Here is a 15,568-nt window from a genome sequence, read left to right as displayed (position 1 = left end):
TTTCTTTAACATTAAAGGCTTTGTCTGTTGAAAAGGATGCTTGATTCCATACAAATTGAAAATACTGGGATCTGGCATTTCATTAACAGGAACAAGATTAGTTCTTCCACAATAAATGAACCATACCAGAGCAGTCCCAAGCACTACTGCTCATGTCTATTTTGAACACAAACATTCCTTTCCTTGAAACACAGTACTTGAAAGTGAGCCAATATGTCACCCAAATTATATAAAATTTCATAGGCAGACCCTTTGTCAAAACCCAAAAGGCTTGTCCTGAGGTTAAGCTGTAAATAGCCATATACCAACACCTAGCCATAACTACATCTTCTGTCACAGTCCAAAATAATGAAGGTGCACCTTAATCGCTTCGTTTCCCCAGTTAACTATCAGCTGACTCTCCAATGAAGGTGGGTTTGTGTAAGATGTAATATGCTTACAGCAAGCAGCTAAAACTTGGGCAGAATATCCTCTTCTGTTTCTGGCAACCTGCAGCAACAAGGCAGTAGTATCTTGAATCTAGGAATGGTAGTTTATCAGCAGATACCTGACTCACGAACATAACTCAATTGGAAGATAACTGTAGGAGTTAACCCCCACAGCATATGTACAGGTGCACAAACAACTTAGCAGTTGCCCCAGAAACAAGTAAGTTGTTGTAAGCTTTAGAGGAGAGTATTTAAAAACTTCTACTATCACAGCAGATTCAGCATTCCACTCAGGAAAGGAGCTTCAACTTTCCTTTATAAAACTTAGAGCACTGAACTTAAAGTACTCTGCAATAAAACTAATTGAAAATACTTGTATTTTCAGGTAAATAATCTATGACACACATTTGTTTTTGAAAAAAGTATTTGCAAACCGTGTCTTAAGATCTTGCCTCTGACCAGACGCAGGATGTATTTCCAGGTAGTGATACTCCACTTTGAGCAAAGTATTGGTTACTGTAGTCAAATAAATCCAAAATAATGTGCACTTTTTGTTGCCTCCTCATTAGTTTTTTGCCTAGACAAGACTCATTTCTAGTGGAAAGAGGAAGAATCACAACTTCTTGATACATCAAGAACAAAACTGTACAATATGCTTATTCTTTTCTTTCAAGGCTTTAACTCCTATTTTCTCACTCTAATTTGTACTTACATTGATAGGGTATTTTCTCCTTCAGAAATTATTTTTAGGAGTCTGATGAAAAACACAACACAAAGATCAAAAGAATGCCAACATCAGCACATATAGCAGCCTAAAGCACTTAACTGTAAAACATTGCTTTCAGCTACTCAGTTTTTGCAGAATTTCACTATTACACTGAAAATTTCTATGCAAGATCTCTGGCTGAACCTCAATTTAGTTTAGGCCATTTCCTCAAATAAAAAAGTTTAGGGAGATCAGAAAAGGAAAGAGCATCATGGTGGGGAGGAGCAACAGACTAGCTGAAATATAAAGAAAGGTGAAAAGGCAACAATAAACTGGAAAAACAATGAGCAGAAATAGGTGTAATTCATAAATACTTGTTTCTCTCCTGTATTCAGATACAAAGAACAAGTGGAAAACTTACAGCAAAGTAAGAGGATTTCAAGATCATGCATGTAGTTAAAAAAAGTTATAAATGCAATATTTATTATAGAATCCCAGATTTTCCTTTATGGACCCCCAAACTTGTTCAATGCCTATATAAAGGAAAAGAGCAGCTCTCCCCTCTTCTTTCACAAGTACTTACCTAACCCACTGCAGAAATCAATAAGATTTATGAGGGAAGAGAAGACTGACTCTCCAGGACAATGACTAACTATTCTTGCCTGTTCCAATATTTCTCTTTGATGGCCCGGGATTACCACACATTCTCTTGTGTTACACCAAGTGCTCAGGTGACAGTTTGGTATTAATCTCTAGAAGCATGGCATATTCTCAAATCATTAAAGTCAACAGATACTGGGTTCTGAACATAGCATTTTCATTGTACACTAAGAACACAAGCCCAAGGCATCTCAAATGGTGTATTTATACTCAGTGAATACTGCTGATGTTAAACCATCTTGGACATTCACCTATGGATAGGTGCAATATGTACAAAAACTCTGAAGGTGAATTCACATCGAGGAAGAACTCCTATTTCTGGTACTGCTCATCATAAATATCCATAAAAACACAGAAGATTTTTCATACACCTGTATTGATATAATAGGTAGTAAATAACAGAGGGACCAATCCCTGAATTGGAATAAAAGTGTCATACTTGCAGAATACCTGTTCATTATCAGATCTACATACTAATTAAGTCAGAAGGGCCACAGAAAGCCAGAATACATGCTTAGGATATATCTTACTAACTATATACCTCTAGAAGCATAAGAGTCAAGACTTTGCAAATAGCAGTAACAGTTTACACACTCTCCCAACCTTAAAAAGATCCTTTCTGCAATTTCATATGCAATAGGCAATCATGAGATGCCAAGCAGGCTACGCTTTATGGGTTACTTTGTCTAAGGACAAAGTTTTCCAAACATTATTTTGTAAGTAGCTTCACAATGAGAGATCAGAGCTGGGCTACTGCCTGCATTTTAAAATGTCTAACAGTTCACTGCAATTACTCTACATTTATAAAGTTAATATAAGCAAGAGGTTCTTGCACAGTATTTTTGACATTGGTCTGACTTCAGACAGAACTAACCACACAAGCCTGGCCACTCTGGAAGCTTATTCTCAACTGCATCACCTTATAAACAATTAAATTCACTCCTATAAACTGTTCTGTGGAGAATAAGATTTTTAAATACTTTCAGCTTACTAGATTGCTTCCGTTCAACATTTCAGTTTACCTTTTTACACATTTAGGGGAGAAAAAAAAAGTAGTATTTTGCCACTTTCCACTAGTGAATCACTTTTTAGAGATTTATCAGATCAGATCTTATAGAAGTCTGATTAACTGCAAGCAAGGACTGTACAACTGCACAACTTGATCAGCAGCATTGTCCCAGGTTCTGAGGCAGCCCAAGTCCCAAGTACTGTTCTGCATATTAGGAGAACCTTGAATAAGATTTTTTTTTCCACTAAATCTTGGAGGAAGGGTGGCAGGACAAATAGTCTGGCCCTGCAACTATTGAATATATTTCAATTTTAGTAGTGTTGATGCACACAAAAGCCACACCATAATGTTCTGGTCCTCCTTCTGTCCCCTGTCCCTCTCCTCTCAAACTCCACACAGACACACACAGGTATCTGTAGCTCACCTTTGAGAAGAGTGTGGGGGTATCTTTTTTGCTTCTTCCCGATACATGAAGAAAGCTTTATAGAAATTCACCACAGACTTGAAAAAAAAAAAAATCAAGGCACAGCTAGTTAGGTTGCAAAATTGGACTACCAGTGAATAATAAGATGACACCTAAATCTAAGATAACTAAAACACAGCAATGAAAAGGAACAGCTCCAGGGAATATCTAAATTATGAGTTTACTCTAGATTAACTGAGCAGGGGACTAGCCAACATACATTATTTGGGTAACTAGTAGCAAACTCACTTGAGAAAAAACTTTGATGAACTCATTCCACATAAAGGTACTAAAATAAACCATGCTAAAGGAAATTACACTGTTAAACTTTCTTTTCCTTTAATCCAGATTATCTACTGAAATTAAGATTTAACAAAAACTGTCACAACTAAAGCACACAAGATTAACATTCTCTGCAGCATGCTGAAGAAGTCTGAAACAAAGAGCACATTCTCTTCAAAGTTTCTATGAAAAAAGACAAGAACTATAATTACAGATATTTTCCTTAATGTTTATGTTCAGTTATGAAGATAAACCGCTCTCCTATTCCAATTCTCCTTCAATACTATCCAGAAATTCAGTGATGCAGAAAGCTTCTCTTGTCTTTCTAAGACTAGGGTTATATTCAAAATTATTCCATTAATTAATAACACTGGCATACAACAGCATTTTTGCAGAAAGTCTGGTCAAATAATTAAGATTTAGATCATCGTCTTCTGCTACAACACCTGCAGGAATGGTATGAAATGATCTAACTAGAAATTCCCTAAGGAGAATCTCAGACTTAGGAGAAACATGAGATGCTGTTTCTGTGCCACAGGATGCAAACACCAGTCCATTAGAAGGGCTAGGCTATCCCTCTTGGTCTGGCACTATGGCCTGGCCTTTCTCCCTTGGCCAAAAAGGAACTAACCACGGGCACTGTAATTGGCAGCCTCTTTTCATACTTACATAGCAGACTTCAAACATGAGCTCCTTAGATCAATAACTAGAAAGCCAAAGAGGACACTGTACAAAATACTGCTGAGTGCTTCCTCCCTCTTCCTAGTTCAACTTAAGTTCCTTTAACTTTTCTACATGCACTTCTGTAGGGTCTCATAACTTTCCTTCTAGTGCTTCAATAATAAAAATTATTCTAAAAGCATTGTTCTTAAGAAAATAGCATCCTGAATAACTAGATCAAAATCATTCTATCCTTCAAGAGTTACTTAAGAGGTAGATTTCCAACATAGTGTTTACAGCCTTCCTCGTTCTCCTTGCAGTAGAAGAAAAGGACATGTCATGCATTAGGAGTTCACAACGGCATGCATGTACAGGAACACACTATCAAAAAGGCATTTTCACTTCCAGTTGTCAAGCGTTATTTAGGCATTCTATAGCACAGGGGTGAGAGCTCCAAGCTAGAAGCTGCTGTTACTATAGAAGGCAGCCTCATTCAATAGCTCTATGAAGAAACAATTTGTAGCACCTTCTCCAACTAGTGCTTGTCTACTACCAGCAAACCATCATAGCTTCATGAGAATACTCTTTTTTACTATGCCTATCCCAGTTAGTTTTCCCATGTTTGACAAGCACTAAGGAAAAAGTGATACATTCAGTGCTTTAAGCAAGATACTAAAGCTTTATATCAGTCAGTGGCTGAACAACTTTGAAAACGCATTCAGCTTGGAAACAAGTCTCCTGCTAATGGCATTCAGGAAACAATAAACCTCCCTTTTTTCCCCCTACTTTATTTAAAAATAAAAACAGACCAACTCAGCCATGTCTGAGCAGGAAAATAAGTATGCCTTCAAATAAGAAGGTGCAGTTACTTTATATATTACTTAAGTCTCTTAGAATGAGGAGGCTGTCTAAAATATCCCCTTCTCTGACCTAGATCAACAGCAGAGAGCAGAAGCCTGCCCCAACTCAGCAGGGATTCAACACGCTAATATTACACAGTGTACTTCAATCTGCTGTTGTATGTGTTCTGAGGCAAAAGAGCGGCATTGCTTGCAACCAGAAGCTAAATATAAACTTATGTTGCATGGAATATACTTAGTGATCTGTTTACCGAGAGTAATTTTGATTAAAAGTCTCAACAACTTAAGTGAAATTGCAGAGCTTACCTTGAAGTATTACCAAGTACTCTCAAAAGCTAGGTAGCTGAAAAACATCTAAGCATTACTGGCAGATTCATAAAGACAAACCTGTCCTCTTATGATACCCAAGGATAACAGAACGCCTGTTCTCATATATAAAATTCTTACCTTAAAGATCACCTTCTCTGTACCTGACACAGAATAGCAAGTAGAGCTCTGAATGACAGTTTTGGCATGACAGCAGTAAGCACCAGGACACTCAAGTATTTTTGTGACTCTCACATTCCAGATGATAGGTGGACAATTGTTTATTTTAGTTCCCAGTCATGCTTACTAACTGTTAGATCACAAGCTAAGTAGACTTCAGCACACTTCCTTCCTCAGCCACGCATTTTTTTCCCCTTTTGTAGGCTCTCACCTAGATTCGCATCTGTTTGCTCCTGTTCCAGAAAGGCTCTCAATTAAAAAGACAGCCAGTTTCACTCGGTAAAACTGGCACAGCATGAAGAAAATCATTATAGTTCACCTCAGTTTTATTTTTGATGAACTGTCCTACAGTAGAGTTTCAGAACAAGATAGCACAATTTTAATTCCACTTGGAAAGCTTATCTGGTACATATATGAAACATGTATGTAGCAACAGAAACAATACTCTCAGTTACAGACACAGCAAAGGACTATTGCTTTTTTCAGATATAAGTTTCGTTTTTACACTTGTAGACTTTCAACTCTGTTTTGCAGATTATTCCACCTCCAGGCATATAGATGCTCTTAAGCATGATCAGCTTTGCTGCAAAAAGATATGCGACAGTCGCATTACATGGAGTAACTCAAAACTCAGTTATTTAGCTACAGATGATCACAAAGCCTTACACTACAGTTGATCTACAAGTTGAACTTGAAGTAGCTCATACCAGTATGAGAAATCTGCCTGCAAATATACAGGCAGCAAGGAAGAAAATATTGCGTGTAATCAGTTAGAAGTTTATTTGCAAAACCTCTGATGCAGAAAAAAAAAAGAACACAGTCAAGGTACCCTTTGCTGTTTACTCAGCTCATTTTCAGCTAGAATGAAGTCTAGAGGGTAGACTTTGGCAGGTATGAGAGTAAAGAAAAGTCATAACAAATAAAGAAAATGAGAACACTTGACTGTACTAAAAATGAAGTTTTTTCAAAAGATTTTAACACAAGAGCAAGTGATCCAAAAGCAGATTATCTTCTACAGAAAACTTTAAAAAATGGATCAGATGAAGTCTTTTTCCAAAGTGAAACAGATTTACTTTTGAATGATAAATTTCTAGGACAATGTGACTGTTTCTTTGCAGTTTTAACAATAATTTATAAGAAGAAGAGTCTTTGAAGTCCTCTTTTATAACAGTAACTGCAGTGTACGTTTTACTATTATCAATACTGAAAAGTCTTTGTTATATACCATCTAGGTATTTTATACTGGGGTGAGATGTAGCTGTTACGTGCTGGAAATATATTACACTAACCAAAACATCTGAATGCAAGAACACACACACACACACTCGACCTGTCCAATTCTCCAGCTGGGCACCTCTGAAATATTACCGAGTACTCTTTCTTGGAGCCATACTACCTTACTAGAGCACCACGCAGCAGCGCAGAAAAAGACTTTTCTCCTAAACAGCATAACTCATCTCTTTCTGACGGAAAGGGGAGTAAAAAGCGTATTTAGATTTTTGCAGAAACCTCTCAGTTTATTACGCTCTTTTTATAATCCGCGGCTGGCACTCGATACTCAAAAAAACCTCGCTTTATTCTTCCACAAACTTTGCCTTGCTTCGAGCACTTCCGCGGAAATGTATCTAGAAGGGTGGGAGATAACTCGGCGTTACACGGGTTCGATGCAGGAAGCGTCAGTCAAGTTCTTCCATTTGCTTCCACGCCGGAGTTGAGGCGAGAGGAACAGAACTGTCCCTTCCGGCCTCCGCCTCTATTAATCCCTGTCATCCCTCTTCCTTTCCGTTGTTCCTCGGGAGGGCACCGGCCCGCCGCAGCGCTGCCTGCTCGCGCTCCCTCCCCGCCGCAGCGGCGGGGCGGCCCCGGCGCGGCCCCCCACTGCACCGGGCGGAAGCGGCCCCGCGGCGGCCGCGCTAGGTGGGGCCGCGGCTCCCACTTCCCGCTGACAGCGGCACCCGCGGGCAGCGCCGCCCGCCGCGGCCGGGCCCGGGGCCGAGCCGAGCCGGACGCCGCTCCCCCCGCCCCGGCCGGGCCCCACGTCGCGGCCCAGGGCCTCCCGGTTACAACTTTCCGCTTCCGCTCCCAACTTCTGCTCCGCGCAGCGGCGGGAGGGGGCGGCGGCCAGCGCCGGCCGCTCGCCCCCTCCCCTTTCCCCGCGGCGGCGGCGGGGTGGGGGGGGGGAGGGAGGGGGGCCCCCGCTCCAGCGCCCGGGCGGCCCCCGCCCCCTCGGTGCCCCCGCGCCGCAGCCTGGACGAGGCGGCGGCGGCGCTCGGTTCCTCCTCCGCCATGTTTCAGGCTCGTGCCCCTTCCCCCCCGCCGCCGCCGCCGCCGCCCCCCGGCCCGTCCCCGCCCCGCCGCGCCACCTGTACCAGCCGCGCCGCCGCCCGCCCGCCCGCCGGACCCGCGCCCCGCCGCGACCTACCGGACAGCGCCTCCGCTCGCCGCCGCCTCGCCGGCCGAGCCCGCTCGCGCTCCGCCCGCCGCCCGCTTGCTCGCTCGCTCGCTGCGCTGCGCTGCCGGGGCGAGGCTTGGGGCCGTCGCCGTGACGCCGCACGCCCAGCCTCGCTCTGGCGCGGCGGGGGCGGGGGCGGCGCGGCGCCCAGGGGAGGGGGTGACCCGGCGCGCAGTGCGCAGGCGCGCGACCGCCGCGCCGCCCCTCCCCCCCCCCCCGGCCCAACGCTCCCTCCCGCCCCCGCGGCCCGCTGAGCTCCATCTTGGGGCGCCGTCGCCCCGCGGCGCCGTGGGGGAATCCCTCCCCCGTCAAATGGGGACCCCTCTGTCAAATGAGGAGCCCCCCGTCCGTTAAAGCGTTACAGCTGGAGCTGGGAGCTCGGGGGTCGCCCCGCGGCCGTGGGCCTGCGAGCTGCCTCCAGCCATGGGGCACGTTGCAGGGGCGCCTCGTCCTCTGCCGCAGCCGGCGGGCACGGCTCGGGCCCATTCCCAAAGTTGTCAGGGTTGTAAACCCCGAGTAAGGTATAGCCTAGTTACAGCTCAAAGGTGGGTCGAGATTCCAGTCTCAGCAGATAATGGTTGCTTTAATTTAGTTTGGCACGCCAAGAGCAGGAAACATGAATGCTGGGGGCAGTATTTCTTACGTTTCTGTAAGGTTTTTGAGTTCCACAGCTGAAAGGTGTTTCATATGTGCAAAATATGTACTACTTTTTGCATGCATTATTCTGCCTCTGGATGTGAACAACCTATCATTAGGCCTACTGATGCAAAGCAGGATATCCATTACCTGCAAATAATTACATTTCGCGGCCCTTCTCTCTCTCTTCTTTTAAATAGTGCAAGTTGCGTTTTTTTGTCAGCGTCACTGTCAGCAGATGAAGTGGGCTTAACTGCTAAGTGTTAAAAATAAATGATCGTTTATGTTCTGGGAAACACTTAGTAAGCAAATAGTTAACACGGTATGTTCAGATAAAACTCTTGCTCAGAGGAAGTCCGCAGCGTAGTGTGTAAAACTGACAGGAAGTTGCAGCGAGGCTCCTGGCGCAGAGAGTGGGTGTGGAGGAAGCACTGGCTCTCTGTCTGTAGCACAGAGATAGAAAAGGGGAAAAAAGAAAAGATTTTCATTTTCCCAAGTTGCGTGATGGAGAGCTCTCGGCTATAAATGTTTGGAGTCCGCAGAGCTCACGCAATGGGTGTGTGGCAGTTAATGGGAGCTCAAAACAAAGCTGGTCAAAAGATGACCGGTGAAATGAACTGTCCTTGGCAAGAGGTGCTTAGAGTAAACTCACGACATCACGAAAACGTCACATTTTAAAAATACTTACTTCAGAGTGTTGCTCCCAAGTCCTGAATGCCGTGAAATCTCTTCCAAAGTCCAGGCAAATCTGTTGGTGTTTTATAGCTTACACCCTTGTGCAGTATGTTGATAATGAACCCCTGTAAATGACGGATAATGCAATAGAGCTCATGTTGTGAGGAATCAAGTACATAGAAACCAGTCCCTTCTCAGCATCTTATGGGAGGCCAAAATAACCTATGAGATGTCAAAATAGCAAAAATAGTGTGTCTTAAGTAAACATTTTAAGAGCATTTCTTGCACTACTATATTATTAGCTTTATAGCATGTTTACTATCAAAACAGGAAAACGTTTCTATTTCTTTAGTCTTTTCAGCCAGCGGATATTGTGAGCTCCTAGAAAAATTCATTATACAGATTGAAAGAACAAACAGAAAGACATTGTCTGCCCTCAGCTTTCTTTAGTGAAGTAGGTTAATCACAAATAACAAGCAGTGTTCTGAGAACTGATATGTGTGTCATTACCATAATATTTTACCTTGTACCTTTATAATTGCACAATGTTTTATAGACAATGGGGCAAATATTACTCTTTGCTATGCAGCAAGAAAGCAGAAAGGGGCCTTTGGGAGTGAATGAATCTGCTGTGAGCAGATCTTGATGTTTGAGTTTCACACAGGGGAATCTGAAACTCAGTATTTTAGAAGAAGAAGATATACATACATATACACATATTGTTTACTTAATATAGACATTCTTGAAAATTGATCACTGTGGCTAGAAGAAACAGGCAATAAGGATCCATTCTGCAGCAAGATTTGAGTGTTTGCTTTTCCCAACTCCCTCAACCACATACTTTGAGTGTAAATTGGGCCCTTCGGTTTGGATTTTCCTATGAATCACCAGTTAATCCCCAGCACAATTCTTATCCCAGCTTAACTCATATCAGTGTTACTGGTAAATAGAAATTAGCTATGCTTTTAAAGCATACTCACCTGGTAATCCATAGTACTTGTTCTACTTGGCTTGTTAATCGTTTCAGATGTGCCTGAGCCACTGATGGTTACTGAAGCAACTGAGCCAATACAGTCCTATTCCCATGACACAGCAACTCCCCAAAGAACCAGGAATACAGGAAAAATGGGGGAGACAGGGCAAAAGCACAGTTACATTGAATAACACAGACGCATCAGCCTTCCTTCCTAGCTGGTTGCCTACTTGTCTTCAGCCCCTTTGTGGAGTTTTTAAATTAAGCAGTTCAAAACCCTGTGCCTCCTATCCACCAAAAAAAGCCAGAAGAGACCTCCTTATGCCAGTAAGCCTTGCTGACAGATAGACCTTTCCAACCCAATGTAGCACTTAACCTCTGGGCTTTAACTTCTCTCAATTCGCCAGTTGCCTGTCTGTACTTTGAAAAGCACTTACTTCGCAAACCAGTGCTTCACCAGAGCTAACGGGCGACTCAACCTGCTCATCGTCAACACAGTGAACTGTCTGATAATATTGTGGCTGTTGTGAGGAACAGCTGCAAGGGAACATGAAAAATCCTCTCTAATGGAAAAGAGATACCTGGAGGAAAATCAGAGATGACAAGAAAGAAAAGACTGGTGGATTTGAGTCTGAGAAGAATGAAAATTATTAATCCTGATAAACAAATCTGTATGATTATTATAGAGGTCAAATGAAGTTGGTAAATTATTTGGGGGAAATGAGAGAATAGTTTTAAAATAATGCCTTAATGAAAGATTGAAAAGATGGCCTTTGGTTAAATCCATGTAATTTTTCCAACTTTGCCGGCTTTGTTTTCACTGGGGCTGCATGGGTGTTAGAGGGAAGAATGTAGCTCTGTATGTGTATTTCAGTTTCATTACTGCTGAAATACAGCCATCTCTGGGACAGAATGCAGAGCTTTTTTGTGCCAGCAACTCTGAAGTTTAATGGGCATGTGGTGCCAGCGAATGTTATGCTGGCTGCATGCCAATTAGCTGTGAACTTTTCTAGAAATTTGTCCTAAAGGGAAAAGAAATGTCATTTGGTTAATTTAGGAGGATGCTTTGCTTTCAGAGGGGAAATGAAGTTCTCTTTTCTGGTGAGTGAACGGAAGAGGCTGAATTCTTAGTTTGAAGACTCTGTTGTTCCATTTTTTACCAGAGTGTTTTCTAGATGCAAGTGTACTTTGGACTGTGAGAACAATAAGGAGACAACACCTCCAACACTCAAGAAAATGGCTGGGATCTTTGAGACACAGATGTGTATCTTTATTATTCTTTATAATTCAATATAATTTTCATTTGGTGTTTCTCCATACACAAAATGTTTCGTCTTTAAACTAAATGTGTTGGAGGAAGGCTGTGTCTTCCTCTATAATCCCTGTGCTGTTTCTCTCTGTATTCTCTGTTCATACAACTTCAACCTGCATTTTTTTACTCAGATAATTATCGTTTCTACCACTTCATCATCTTCACTTTTATTATGTGATTCTCCATGTTAACCTCTCTTCATTGCGTCTTCTTGATGTATTGCTACTAACATGTTTAAGCTGGGATTTAATCACAAACATGACCGAAACTTAACGCCCTGTTTTTCCCTGAATCCTTTCCACTTTCTACATTTTCCTCATTGTCGACAAAACTCTCAATCACTTCTCTGCTCTGCTTCTTCCTCCAAACTGTACTGAATTTATGCTTTTACCTATCTCTTAGGGATGTCCTATGACTCTCTTCTTGCTTATCCGCCAATGTCCCTTGCTGGGCTAACCCTCTTCCCCTCTGTCTGCCCAAATTGTACTGTTCATTCATATAATATAGCGCTACCTTTCTCTTAAAGATATCTGCCTTCAGGACCAAAATCTGCCTTTGTTTTTCTGAGCTGGGGAAGAACATGCTATAGACACTACTGCAATCTAAATAGTAAAAATGCCTAAGTAGTAAGTTTACTTACTGGAGTCTCATCTTTTAATATGTTTTCCTCCGTCTTTGAGGGACTACTTTTTATATCACTGCGCTTAGTTTGGATAAAGCAGGGAATAGCTTTTTCACAATATGGCTGCTTTGAAAGCACAGTTGTCTGAGTTGTAGGGAGACTGAAGAAGAAACCCTGAGCTCTGGAATTCAAACTCTTAAAAATAAGTATTAATTAGGTAAAAGGAGAGCCTACCTTATTTTATCCTTTGTCAAAAAGATCTTTCAAATTGCTTTGGACAACCAGCTGATCAGATAAGGAACAAGATTGTCACAGCAACAGCAGTATTTTAAAAGAGGAAATGTAGAATAATATATCCGATTGGAACTAGAGGGGTGAATGTAATTACCCTAAGCAGAATACGTCGAGGATATGGGCTAACAGTTCTCCTCTGGAAAAAAAAGAAAGAAACAAACAAAAAGTCTTAAAAAATCTTACATGTTTTAACAGTTTCAAGGCTTCAGAAGTTTTGTTTCCCTCTTTTCCCAGCAAAGCACTTTCAACAGCATATGATGCAGAAGGGTTACTACCTTCTGAATCACCAGCTCCACTTCCTGTGGTACTTGGATAGTTCTTCAAAGTCTTCCATAAAAGGACTGGGTGCAATGTCAATTAAGTGATAATGGTTGGTAAAATCACAGTTTAGATAGTATGACAGTAAAGAGTTCTAAACTAGCGTTCTGTCTCCCTCCTTTATAATTCTACATTCTTGCTGAGAAAATCCTTCATGCAGATTCTTTAGAGTAGTGCACTGAGCAGAAAACCTGAATGGCCCGAGCAAGGGCAGCCCGTGGACCAAGCTAGTAATCCTACTCAAGTAAGCATGAGTTTTGCTTGAATAAAAGCTAAGAACTGTGACCAGGCAAGGTTTAGCCTGCCAGGACAGTTTCACATGGGGAGAGGGTCCCCATATGAGACTGTCCTTTGGAAAAACAGTTTTTATAATTACAACTGAATGTCAGTACCACCATTTTAACGATCATATCTTACTTTTATTCATTGTTTTTTTTCATTCTTTTTCAGAATACTCATTTATATCTAGATTCAGATTCTACTGAAGACAGAGGAAAAGTTACTGTTGATTTTAATGACCTTTATACCAGGACTTAAATCTAGCCCTTGAGGGATATGCAACGTTTAGCAATACTTGCATTTAAAAATATATTCACTTCTGGTTTACATCAATATTAAGAAAGGAACAACTATGTTTAATGATGACAGGTCTAAAAATGCTCACTATTTTTTTGCCCTGCTTCCTCTAACAGCAGAATTATATCCCAATTAATGTAGCAATTTACATTGAAATATAAATATGATTTTTCTTTGCTTCTTTTATTTCTGTCCACTTCAGAATCCAGCCTTAATTAATGCAATAGACCAAAAGCATTCACAGGAACCTCTTGAAATCATTAGAGTTACATTAGCAATTCATTACTTTTGGTGACTTGGTTTGCTCAGCAGAACAAATTGTACAGCACAGAAAGAAGAATTTATTTCCTAACTTCATTAGGTCATTTTCTCCTTAGCTTTCCTTGTAGACATGGCCTTGTACTGCCGTATCTTTCCTCTGGCTATGGAAGCTGCTGCTGAAAATACAATCCAGGAGAGAGGTCTGAATGAGGATTGTTAGAGCAATCTGCAGCAAGGAACAACACACATATTCCTTTTAATGCTAGCCAGCCAAAAAACAGGGTGATTTTCTCATGAATCTTTTAGTAAAAAGGATGTGTTGCAGGTTTGTTAGTTGATCAAAATTTCGACATTTTACTTCTTTCTTAAAAAGTTCCTAAAACGGCTAACCCCTCAGATGACTGTTTCACTAATTTGTGTGCCAAGAGTCTAACTGTGTATTTTAGTTGGACAGCAATATTTTAGTGATTTTATTTTTATTCTCAAAATAACCAAGGTAAAAGTAGGGCAATGTTGACAAGCTTTATGTTTTTGGTTCAGTGTGTATCTTTAAACCTTCTCCAAATGACTTTGCTACATTTGCCACAGGCTAAGGCTCTCAGTCTGCTCTGGAGAAGTTTGGGTATATTTTCATGTTGTATGGGCTTTATTATAAACGATGGCATCAGAGCCGTGCAGAGACATTTTGATGTTCCTCTGCCACCACTCATTCCGTCTTTCCACACTCTTTCCAGATCTGTTTATTTTTGCTGTCATTGAATTGTTTTGCTAGAGACTTACAGCCTGTTTTGCCGGACCAGTTAGCAGCTAGCAGGCCCACAACGTATTTGCCCCTTTCTGAGGTTGCTTTCAGAAAGACACTGGGGCCAAATCCCTTCTGTTCCTTAACCTGCAGGACGTTCTGAATAGATTATTCATATAAAGATTTATGGATTTTTTTCATTTTATTACTGATACACTGTGCAGGTATCATGGGCTTTAAGATTTGTTAATATCCTCTTCCATGAGATGTCTGTTTTGTTAAATTCCTTGAAGTTATATCAATAAAAATACTTAATTTGCAATGTAAATGATGTCTTCTTCAACCTTGCTTCAAGTTTAGAATTGCTTCAAGGTCCCAAGCCTTTTAACTACCTCTACACTACACAGAATCTTCTATTACAACTTTGAACAGCATAAAATGTATTCTAATTTGTGCTCTAGACACTATTTTAACATTCAGAGATGGCTAGGGTGAAGCAGAGCCCTGTGAATCACTTCCGAAGATAGGGATGGAATAGAAACTGTTGCCCTGGTGTTAGGTTTTCTTGCGTTAAGGTGATATTCCTGTTGCCCTGGTGCTATGTTTCATATGCTCAGGTGATACTATGCTAGCTGTGCCACTGGTTTCTATGCGCGGTGTGGCATAGAGGGATTCAAATGAAAAAAGACTCAAGGCCATGATTTTAATAATGTCGCACAAAATCTAGTTTTTAAAATGGTATTGCTGTTTGAGTTGTTAGTTTTGCTTCCTGCTTTTCTTACTCTTGTTATTTTCTACATTCTTCCTTCTCCTTAAAAAATGAGTTCTAAACTAGCGCTCTGTTTACAGTTGAAAAAAATGAACAAATTAAGGGAGTTTCAGACTCCAGTGAGGACACACTGAATTGCAGCAATGGATTTCATTCACTCTTTCTAACACATATAAGTCTTTATTTTATTATATATCATTCTGTTATTTTATAAGATGGCAAATTCTCCCCTCCCCCTTTCTTGCTTTCTTTTGTCTTGTCTCCCTTTTTATTCTAATGCAGCAGTTTAAAGATTTCAAGTTAGTGCTGGGGTGCGGTTGTGTGATACAATCAACTCAAGATAGTCTTTACATTTCCTTTGCAGGGCTACAATACCGAAACTTC

At 41.3% G+C, this 15,568-nt stretch overlaps 1 protein-coding gene and 1 long non-coding RNA gene across 3 annotated transcripts in view; both read right to left on the bottom strand.

Moving 5' to 3' along the window:
* Positions 1-8,076, bottom strand: part of RAP1B (RAP1B, member of RAS oncogene family) — a 34,451-nt gene extending 26,375 nt beyond the window's left edge. Inside the window, exon 1 of one of the 2 annotated variants that reach the window (XM_062584293.1) lies at positions 7,977-8,076. The gene's annotated coding sequence lies outside the window, so the exon portion shown is untranslated. Of the gene's footprint in view, positions 1-3,227; positions 3,251-7,976 lie in introns of those variants that run through there. The other variant, XM_062584294.1, reaches the window with a different exon arrangement.
* A 931-nt stretch (positions 8,077-9,007) lies between these two features.
* Positions 9,008-10,350, bottom strand: LOC134135995 (uncharacterized). Its single transcript, XR_009957403.1, has 3 exons — positions 10,298-10,350; positions 9,331-9,442; positions 9,008-9,085 (listed from the first exon to the last, which is right to left on the bottom strand). It is a non-coding gene; the product is annotated as an uncharacterized LOC134135995 (long non-coding RNA).
* Positions 10,351-15,568: the final 5,218 nt, after the last annotated feature.

Source organism: Rhea pennata, chromosome 1, assembly GCF_028389875.1.
Source record: "Rhea pennata isolate bPtePen1 chromosome 1, bPtePen1.pri, whole genome shotgun sequence".
NCBI classification, from domain to species: domain Eukaryota; kingdom Metazoa; phylum Chordata; class Aves; order Rheiformes; family Rheidae; genus Rhea; species Rhea pennata.
This window is presented reverse-complemented; position numbering and strand designations above follow the sequence as displayed.